The 12054-nt window shown below is 50.1% G+C and overlaps 1 protein-coding gene across 1 annotated transcript in view; it reads right to left on the bottom strand.

Moving 5' to 3' along the window:
• LOC148509534 (solute carrier family 22 member 7-like) overlaps positions 1 to 12054 on the bottom strand; it is a 104914-nt gene that overhangs the window by 81946 nt on the left and 10914 nt on the right. The window lies entirely within an intron of this gene.

Genomic DNA, 12054 nt, shown 5'->3' with positions numbered 1-12054 from the left:
ATTCTCCCACATGTCACTCTCCTGATTCTCCTACATATCACTCTCCTGATTCTACCACACGTCACTCTTCTGATTCTCTCACACGTCACTCTCCTGATTCTCCCACATGTCACTCTCCTGATTCTCCCACATGTCACTCTCCTGATTCTCCCACATGTCACTCTCCTGATTCTCCCACATGTCACTCTCCTGATTCTCCCACACGTCACACTCCCGATTCTATAACAAGTCACTCTACTGATTCTCCCACACGTCACTCTCCTGATTCTACCACACGTCACTCTTCTGATTCTCTCACACGTCACTCTCCTGATTCTCCCACATGTCACTCTCCTGATTCTCCCACATGTCACTCTTCTGATTCTCCCACATGTCACTCTCCTGATTCTCCCACATGTCACTCTCCTGATTCTCCCACATGTCACTCTCCTGATTCTCCCACACGTCACACTCCCGATTCTATAACAAGTCACTCTACTGATTCTCCCACACGTCACTCTCCTGATTCTACCACACGTCACTCTTCTGATTCTCTCACACGTCACTCTCCTGATTCTCCCACATGTCACTCTCCTGATTCTCCCACATGTCACTCTCCTGATTCTCCCACATGTCACTCTCCTGATTCTCCCACATGTCACTCTCCTGATTCTCCCACATGTCATTCTCCTGATTCTCCTACATGTCACTCTCCTGATTCTCTGACACGTCACTCTGCTCATTCTCCCACACGTCACTCTCCTGATTCTCCCACATGTCACTCTCCTGATTCTCCTACATATCACTCTCCTGATTCTACCACACGTCACTCTTCTGATTCTCTCACACGTCACTCTCCTGATTCTCCCACATGTCACTCTCCTGATTCTCCCACATGTCACTCTCCTGATTCTCCCACATGTCACTCTCCTGATTCTCCCACATGTCACTCTCCTGATTCTCCCACACGTCACACTCCCGATTCTATAACAAGTCACTCTACTGATTCTCCCACATGTCACTCTCCTGATTCTCCTACATATCACTCTCCTGATTCTCTGACACGTCAGTCTGCTCATTCTCCCACACGTCACTCTCCTGATTCTTCCAAACGTCACTCTCCTGATTCTCCCACACGTCAGTCTCCTGATTCTCTCACACGTTACTCTCCTGATTCTCCCACACGTCACTCTCCTGATTCTCCCACAAGTCACTCTCCTGATTCTCCCACACGTCACTCTCCTGATTCTCCCACACGTCACTCTCCTGATTCTCCCACACGTCACTCTCCGGATTCTCCCACACGTCACTCTCCTGATTCTCCCACACGTCACTTTCCTGATTCTCCTACATGTCACTCTCCTGATTCTCTCACACGTCACTCTGCTCATTCTCCCACACGTCACTCTCCTGATTCTTCCAAACGTCACTCTCCTGATTCTCCCACACGTCAGTCTCCTGATTCTCTCACACGTTACTCTCCTGATTCTCCCACACGTCACTCTCCTGATTCTCCCACAAGTAACTCTCCTGATTCTCCCACACGTCACTCTCCTGATTCTCCCACACGTCACTCTCCTGATTCTCCCACACGTCACTCTCCTGATTCTCCCACACGTCACTCTCCTGATTCTTCCAAACGTCACTCTCCTGATTCTCCCAAACGTCAGTCTCCTGATTCTCTCACATGTTACTCTCCTGATTCTCCCACACGTCACTCTCCTGATTCTCCCACAAGTCACTCTCCTGATTCTCCAACACGTCACTCTCCTGATTCTCCCACATGTCACTCTCCTGATACTCCCACACGTCACTCTCCTGATTCTCCCACACGTCACTCTCCGGATTCTCCCACACGTCACACTCCTGATTCTCCCACACGTCACTCTCCTGATTCTCCTACATGTCACTCTCCTGATTCTCTCACACGTCACTCTGCTCATTCTCCCACACGTCACTCTCCTGATTCTTCCACACGTCACTCTCCTGATTTTCCCACACGTCACTCTCCTGATTCTCCCACAAGTCACTCTCCTGATTCTCCCACAAGTCACTCTCCTGATTCTCCTACACGGCACTCTCCTGATTCTCCTACATGTCACTCTCCTGATTCTCCCACACGTCACACTCCTGATTCTCCCACACGTCACTCTCCTGATTCTCCTACATGTCACTCTCCTGATTCTCTCACACGTCACTCTGCTCATTCTCCCACACGTCACTCTCCTGATTCTTCCACACGTCACTCTCCTGATTTTCCCACACGTCACTCTCCTGATTCTCCCACAAGTCACTCTCCTGATTCTCCCACAAGTCACTCTCCTGATTCTCCTACACGGCACTCTCCTGATTCTCCTACATGTCACTCTCCTGATTCTCCCACACGTCACACTCCTGATTCTCCCACACGTCACTCTCCTGATTCTCCTACATGTCACTCTCCTGATTCTCTCACACGTCACTCTGCTCATTCTCCCACACGTCACTCTCCTGATTCTTCCACACGTCACTCTCCTGATTTTCCCACACGTCACTCTCCTGATTTTCCCACACGTCACTCTCCTGATTCTCCCACAAGTCACTCTCCTGATTCTCCTACACGGCACTCTCCTGATTCTCCTACATGTCACTCTCCTGATTCTCCCACACGTCAGTCTCCTGATTCTCTCACACATCACTTTCCTGATTCTCCTAAATGCCACTCTCCTGATTCTTCCCCACGTCACTCTCCTGATTCTCCCACACGTCACTCTCCTGATTCTCTCACACGGCACTCTCCTGATTCTCTCACACGTCACTCTCCTGATTCTCCTAAACGCCACTCTCTATGATTCTTCCACACATCATTCTCCTGATTCTTCCACACGTCACTCTCCTGATTCTCCCACACTTCACTCTTCTGATTCTCCTACACGTCACTCTCCTGATTCTCTCACACGTCACTCTCCTGATTCTCCTACACGTCACTCTTCTGATTCTCCCACACGTCACTCTCCTGATTCTCCTACATGTCACACTCCTGATTCTCCCACACGTCACTCTCCTGATTCTCTCACACGTCACTCTCCTGATTCACTCACAAGTCACTCTCCTGATTCTCCTACACGGCACTCTCCTGATTCTCCTACATGTCACTCTCCTGATTCTCCCACACGTCAGTCTCCTGATTCTCTCACACGTCACTTTCCTGATCTCCTAAATGCCACTCTCCTGATTCTTCCCCTCGTCACTCTCCTGATTCTCCCACACGTCACTCTCCTGATTCTCTCACACGGCACTCTCCTGATTCTCTCACACGTCACTCTCCTGATTCTCCTAAACGCCACTCTCTATGATTTTCCACACGTCACTCTCCTGATTCTTCCACACGTCACTCTCCTGATTCTCCCACACGTCACTCTCCTGATTCTCCTACATATCACTCTGCTCATTCTCCCACACGTCACTCTCCTGATTCTCTCACACGTTACTCTCCTGATTCTCCCACACGTCACTCTCCTGATTCTCCCACAAGTCACTCTCCTGATTCTCCCACACGTCACTCTCCTGATTCTCCCACACGTCACTCTCCTGATACTCCCACACGTCACTCTCCTGATTCTCCCACACGTCACTCTTCTGATTCTCCCACACGTCACTCTCCTGATTCTCCCACTCGTCACTCTCCTGATTCTCCTACACATCACTCTCCTGATTCTCCTACACGTCACTCTTCTGATTCTCCCACACGTCACTCTCCTGATTCTCCTACATGTCACACTCCTGATTCTCCCACACGTCACTCTCCTGATTCTCTCACACGTCACTCTCCTGATTCACTCACAAGTCACTCTCCTGATTCTCCTACACGGCACTCTCCTGATTCTCCTACATGTCACTCTCCTGATTCTCCCACACGTCAGTCTCCTGATTCTCTCACACGTCACTTTCCTGATCTCCTAAATGCCACTCTCCTGATTCTTCCCCTCGTCACTCTCCTGATTCTCCCACACGTCACTCTCCTGATTCTCTCACACGGCACTCTCCTGATTCTCTCACACGTCACTCTCCTGATTCTCCTAAACGCCACTCTCTATGATTTTCCACACGTCACTCTCCTGATTCTTCCACACGTCACTCTCCTGATTCTCCCACACGTCACTCTCCTGATTCTCCTACATATCACTCTGCTCATTCTCCCACACGTCACTCTCCTGATTCTCTCACACGTTACTCTCCTGATTCTCCCACACGTCACTCTCCTGATTCTCCCACAAGTCACTCTCCTGATTCTCCCACACGTCACTCTCCTGATTCTCCCACACGTCACTCTCCTGATACTCCCACACGTCACTCTCCTGATTCTCCCACACGTCACTCTTCTGATTCTCCCACACGTCACTCTCCTGATTCTCCCACTCGTCACTCTCCTGATTCTCCTACACATCACTCTCCTGATTCTCTCACACGTCACTCTGCTCATTCTCCCACACGTCACTCTTCTGATTCTCCCACATGTCACTCTCCTGATTCTCCCACATGTCACTCTCCTGATTCTCCCACATGTCACTCTCCTGATTCTCCCACACGTCACACTCCCGATTCTATAACAAGTCACTCTACTGATTCTCCCACACGTCACTCTCCTGATTCTACCACACGTCACTCTTCTGATTCTCTCACACGTCACTCTCCTGATTCTCCCACATGTCACTCTCCTGATTCTCCCACATGTCACTCTCCTGATTCTCCCACATGTCATTCTCCTGATTCTCCTACATGTCACTCTCCTGATTCTCTGACACGTCACTCTGCTCATTCTCCCACACGTCACTCTCCTGATTCTCCCACATGTCACTCTCCTGATTCTCCTACATATCACTCTCCTGATTCTCTGACACGTCACTCTGCTCATTCTCCCACACGTCACTCTCCTGATTCTTCCAAACGTCACTCTCCTGATTCTCCCACACGTCAGTCTCCTGATTCTCTGACACGTCACTCTGCTCATTCTCCCACACGTCACTCTCCTGATTCTCCCACATGTCACTCTCCTGATTCTCCTACATATCACTCTCCTGATTCTCTGACACGTCACTCTGCTCATTCTCCCACACGTCACTCTCCTGATTCTTCCAAACGTCACTCTCCTGATTCTCCCACACGTCAGTCTCCTGATTCTCTCACACGTTACTCTCCTGATTCTCCCACACGTCACTCTCCTGATTCTCCCACAAGTCACTCTCCTGATTCTCCCACACGTCACTCTCCTGATTCTCCCACACGTCACTCTCCTGATTCTCCCACACGTCACTCTCCGGATTCTCCCACACGTCACTCTCCTGATTCTCCCACACGTCACTTTCCTGATTCTCCTACATGTCACTCTCCTGATTCTCTCACACGTCACTCTGCTCATTCTCCCACACGTCACTCTCCTGATTCTTCCAAACGTCACTCTCCTGATTCTCCCACACGTCAGTCTCCTGATTCTCTCACACGTTACTCTCCTGATTCTCCCACACGTCACTCTCCTGATTCTCCCACAAGTAACTCTCCTGATTCTCCCACACGTCACTCTCCTGATTCTCCCACACGTCACTCTCCTGATTCTCCCACACGTCACTCTCCTGATTCTCCCACACGTCACTCTCCTGATTCTTCCAAACGTCACTCTCCTGATTCTCCCAAACGTCAGTCTCCTGATTCTCTCACATGTTACTCTCCTGATTCTCCCACACGTCACTCTCCTGATTCTCCCACAAGTCACTCTCCTGATTCTCCAACACGTCACTCTCCTGATTCTCCCACACGTCACTCTCCTGATACTCCCACACGTCACTCTCCTGATTCTCCCACACGTCACTCTCCTGATTCTCCCACACGTCACACTCCTGATTCTCCCACACGTCACTCTCCTGATTCTCCTACATGTCACTCTCCTGATTCTCTCACACGTCACTCTGCTCATTCTCCCACACGTCACTCTCCTGATTCTTCCACACGTCACTCTCCTGATTTTCCCACACGTCACTCTCCTGATTCTCCCACAAGTCACTCTCCTGATTCGCTCACACATCACTCTCCTGATTCTCCTACACGTCACTCTCCTGATTCTCCCACACGTCACTCTCCTGATTCTCCCACACGTCACTCTGCTCCTTCTCCCACACGTCACTCTTCTGATTCTATTACACGTCACTCTTCTGATTCTCCCACACATCACTCTCCTGATTCTCCCACACGTCACTCTTCTGATTCTCCTACACGTCACTCTCCTGATTTTCTCACACGTCACTCTCCTGATTCTCCTACACGTCACTCTCCTGATTCTCCCACACGTCACTCTTCTGATTCTCCCACACGTCACTCTCCTGATTCTCCCACACATCACTCTCCTGATTCTCCCACATGTCACTCTCCTGATTCTCCCACATGTCACTCTCCTGATTCTCTCACACGTCACTCTCCTGATTCTCTCACAAGTCACTCTCCTGATTCTCCTACACGGCACTCTCCTGATTCTCCTACATGTCACTCTCCTGATTCTCCCACACGTCAGTCTCCTGATTCTCTCACACGTCACTTTCCTGATTCTCCTAAATGCCACTCTCCTGATTCTTCCCCACGTCACTCTCCTGATTCTCCCACACGTCACTCTCCTGATTCTCTCACACGGCACTCTCCTGATTCTCTCACACGTCACTCTCCTGATTCTCCTAAACGCCACTCTCTATGATTCTTCCACACATCATTCTCCTGATTCTTCCACACGTCACTCTCCTGAATCTCCCACACGTCACTCTTCTGATTCTCCTACACGTCACTCTCCTGATTCTCTCACACGTCACTCTCCTGATTCTCCTACACGTCACTCTTCTGATTCTCCCACACGTCACTCTCCTGATTCTCCTACATGTCACTCTCCTGATTCTCCCACACGTCACTCTCCTGATTCTCTCACACGTCACTCTCCTGATTCACTCACAAGTCACTCTCCTGATTCTCCTACACGGCACTCTCCTGATTCTCCTACATGTCACTCTCCTGATTCTCCCACACGTCAGTCTCCTGATTCTCTCACACGTCACTTTCCTGATCTCCTAAATGCCACTCTCCTGATTCTTCCCCTCGTCACTCTCCTGATTCTCCCACACGTCACTCTCCTGATTCTCTCACACGGCACTCTCCTGATTCTCTCACACGTCACTCTCCTGATTCTCCTAAACGCCACTCTCTATGATTTTCCACACGTCACTCTCCTGATTCTTCCACACGTCACTCTCCTGATTCTCCCACACGTCACTCTCCTGATTTTCCCACATGTCACTCTCCTGATTCTCCAACACGTCACTCTCCTGATTCTCCCACACGTCACTCTCCTGATTCTCCCACACGTCACTCTCCTGATTCTCCCACACATCACTCTCCTGATTCTCCCACACGTCACTCTCCTGATTCTATTACATGTCACTCTCCTGATTCTCCCACATGTCACTCTCCTGATTCTCCCACACGTCACTCTCCTGATTCTGTCACACGTCACTCTCCTGATTCTTCCACCCGTCACTCTCCTGATTCTCCCACACGTCACTCTCCTGATTCTCCCACACATCAGTCTCCTGATTCTCTCACACGTCACTCTCCTGATTCACTCACACGTCACTATCCTGATTCTCTCACACGTCACTATCCTGATTCTCTCACATGTCACTTTCCTGATTTTCTCACACGTCACTCTCCTGATTCTGACACACGTCACTCTCCTGATTCTCCTACATGTCACTCTCCTGATTCTCCCACACGTCACTCTCCTGATTCTCTCACACGTCACTCTCCTGATTCACTCACAAGTCACTCTCCTGATTCTCCTACACGGCACTCTCCTGATTCTCCTACATGTCACTCTCCTGATTCTCCCACACGTCAGTCTCCTGATTCTCTCACACGTCACTTTCCTGATCTCCTAAATGCCACTCTCCTGATTCTTCCCCACGTCACTCTCCTGATTCTCCCACACGTCACTCTCCTGATTCTCTCACACGGCACTCTCCTGATTCTCTCACACGTCACTCTCCTGATTCTCCTAAACGCCACTCTCTATGATTTTCCACACGTCACTCTCCTGATTCTTCCACACGTCACTCTCCTGATTCTCCCACACGTCACTCTCCTGATTCTCCCACACGTCACTCTCCTGATTCTCCCACATGTCACTCTCCTGATTCTCCAACACGTCACTCTCCTGATTCTCCCACACGTCACTCTCCTGATTCTCCCACACGTCACTTTCCTGATTCTCCCACACATCACTCTACTGATTCTCCCACACGTCACTCTCCTGATTCTATTACATGTCACTCTCCTGATTCTCCCACACGTCACTCTCCTGATTCTCCCACACGTCACTCTCCTGATTCTGTCACACGTCACTCTCCTGATTCTTCCACCCGTCACTCTCCTGATTCTCCCACACGTCACTCTCCTGATTCTCCCACACATCAGTCTCCTGATTCTCTCACACGTCACTCTCCTGATTCACTCACACGTCACTATCCTGATTCTCTCACACGTCACTATCCTGATTCTCTCACATGTCACTTTCCTGATTTTCTCACACGTCACTCTCCTGATTCTCTCACACGTCACTCTCCTGATTCTCTCACACGTCACTCTCCTGATTCTCCCACACATCACTCTCCTGATTCTCTCTCACGTCACTCTCCTGATTCTCTCACACGTCACTCTCCTGATTCTCTCACACGTCACTATCCTGATTCTCTCACACGTCACTATCCTGATTCTCTCACATGTCACTCTCCTGATTTTCTCACATGTCACTCTCCTGATTCTCTCACACGTCACTCTCCTGATTCTCTCACACGTCACTTTCCTGATTCTCCCACAAGTAACTCTCCTGATTCTCCCACACGTCACTCTCCTGATTCTCCCACACGTCACTCTCCTGATTCTCCCACACGTCACTCTCCTGATTCTTCCAAACGTCACTCTCCTGATTCTCTCACACGTTACTCTCCTGATTCTCCCACACGTCACTCTCCTGATTCTCCCACAAGTCACTCTCCTGGTTCTCCCACACGTCACTCTCCTGATACTCCCACACGTTACTCTCCTGATTCTCCCACACGTCCCTCTCTGGATTCTCCCACACGTCACTCTCCTGATTCTCCCACACGTCACTCTCCTGATTCTCCTACATATCACTCTCCTGATTCTCTCACACGTCACTCTGCTCATTCTCCCACACGTCACTCTCCTGATTCTTCCACACGTCACTCTCCTGATTTTCCCACACGTCACTCTCCTGATTCTCCCACAAGTCACTCTCCTGATTCTCTCACACGTCACTCTCCTGATTCTCCTACACGTCACTCTCCTGATTCTCCCACACGTCACTCTCCTGATTCTCCCACATGTCACTCTGCTCATTCTCCCACACGTCACTCTCCTGATTCTATTACATGTCACTCTCCTGATTCTCCCACACATCACTCTCCTGATTCTCCCACATGTCACTCTTCTGATTCTCCTACACGTCACTCTCCTGATTCTCTCACACGTCACTCTCCTGATTCTCCTACACGTCACTCTCCTGATTCTCCCACACGTCACTCTTCTGATTCTCCCAGACGTCACTCTCCTGATTCTCCCACACGTCACTCTCCTGATTCTCCTACATGTCACTCTCCTGATTCTCCCACATGTCACTCTCCTGATTCTCTCACACGTCACTCTCCTGATTCTCTCTCAAGTCACTCTCCTGATTCTCCTACACGGCACTCTCCTGATTTTCCTCCATGTCACTCTCCTGATTCTCCCACACGTCAGTCTCCTGATTCTCTCACACGTCACTTTCCTGATTCTCCTAAATGCCACTCTCCTGATTCTTCCCCACGTCACTCTCCTGATTCTCCCACACGTCACTCTCCTGATTCTCTCACACGGCACTCTCCTGATTCTCCTACACGTCACTCTCCTGATTCTCCTAAACGCCACTCTCTATGATTCTTCCACACGTCACTCTCCTGATTCTTCCACATGTCACTCTCCTGATTCTCCCACACGTCACTCTCCTGATTCTCCCACACGTCACTCTCCTGATTCTCCCACATGTCACTCTCCTGATTCTCCCACAAGTCACTCTTCTGATTCTCCTACACGTCACTCTCCTGATTCTCTCACACGTCACTCTCCTGATTCTCCTACACGTCACTCTCCTGATTCTCCCACACGTCACTCTTCTGATTCTCCCACACGTCACTCTCCTGATTCTCCCACACGTCACTCTCCTGATTCTCCTACATGTCACTCTCCTGATTCTCCCACACGTCACTCTCCTGATTCTCTCACACGTCACTCTCCTGATTCTCTCACAAGTCACTCTCCTGATTCTCCTACACGGCACTCTCCTGATTCTCCTACATGTCACTCTCCTGATTCTCCCACACGTCAGTCTCTTGATTCTCTCACACGTCACTTTCCTGATCTCCTAAATGCCACTCTCCTGATTCTTCCCCACGTCACTCTCCTGATTCTCTCACACGGCACTCTCCTGATTCTCTCACACGTCACTCTCCTGATTCTCCTAAACGCAACTCTCTATGATTTTCCACACGTCACTCTCCTGATTCTCCCACACGTCACTCTCCTGATTCTCCCACACGTCACTCTCCTGATTCTCCCACACGTCACTCTCCTGATTCTCCCACACGTCACTCTCCTGATTCTCCCTCACGTCACTCTCCTGATTCTCCCACATGTCACTCTCCTGATTCTCCCACACGTCACTCTCCTGATTCTCCCACACGTCACTCTCCTGATTCTATTACATGTCACTCTCCTGATTCTCCCATACGTCACTCTCCTGATTCTCCCACACGTCACTCTCCTGATTCTGTCACACGTCACTCTCCTGATTCTCTCACACGTCACTCTCCTGATTCTTCCACACGTCACTCTCCTGATTCTCCCACACGTCACTCTCCTGATTCTCCCACACGTCACTCTCCTGATTCTCCCACATGTCACTCTCCTGATTCTCCCACACGTCACTCCCCTGATTCTCCCACACGTCACTCTCCTGATTCTCCCACATGTCACTCTCCTGATTCTCCCACACGTCACTCTCCTGATTCTCCCACACGTCACTCTCCTGATTCTATTACATGTCACTCTCCTGATTCTCCCACACGTCACTCTCCTGATTCTCCCACACGTCACTCTCCTGATTCTGTCACACGTCACTCTCCTGATTCTCTCACACGTCACTCTCCTGAGTCTTCCACCCGTCACTCTCCTGATTCTCCCACACGTCACTCTCCTGATTCTCCCACACGTCACTCTCCTGATTCTCTCACACGTCACTCTCCTGATTCTCTCACACGTCACTATCCTGATTCTCTCACACGTCACTATCCTGATTCTCTCACATGTCACTCTCCTGATTTTCTCACATGTCACTCTCCTGATTCTCTCACACGTCACTCTCCTGATTCTCTCACACGTCACTCTCCTGATTCTCTCACACGTCACTTTCCTGATTCTCTCACACGTCACTATCCTGATTCTCTCACACGTCACTATCCTGATTCTCTCACACATCACTCTCCTGATTTTCTCACACGTCACTCTCCTGATTCTCTCACACGTCACTCTCCTGATTCTCTCACACGTCACTCTCCTGATTCTCCCACACATCACTCTCCTGATTCTCCCACACGTCACTCTCCTGATTCTCTCACACGTCACTCTCCTGATTTTCTCTCATGTCACTCTCCTGATTCTCTCACACGTCACTCTCCTGTTTCTTCTAAACGCCACTCTCCTGATTCTTCCACAAGTCACTCTCCTGATTCTCCCACACGTCACTTTCCTGATTCTCCTAAACGTCACTCTCCTGATTCTTCCACACATCACTCTCCTGATTCTCCCACACGTCACTCTCCTGATTCTCCTACACGTTACTCTCCTGATTCTCCCACATGTCACTCTCCTGATTCTCCCACACATCACTGCCGGGGCTGCGTGGTGGGTGAGTTCGGGCAGCACGGGACGGGATGGAGATGCCACATGCCA

This window comes from Taudactylus pleione, unplaced genomic scaffold, assembly GCF_031769625.1.
Source record: "Taudactylus pleione unplaced genomic scaffold, aTauple2 ptg000320l, whole genome shotgun sequence".
In the NCBI taxonomy this organism is placed as follows: domain Eukaryota; kingdom Metazoa; phylum Chordata; class Amphibia; order Anura; family Myobatrachidae; genus Taudactylus; species Taudactylus pleione.
The sequence above is the reverse complement of the archived record's forward strand: the minus strand, read 5'-3'. Positions and strand labels throughout refer to the sequence as shown.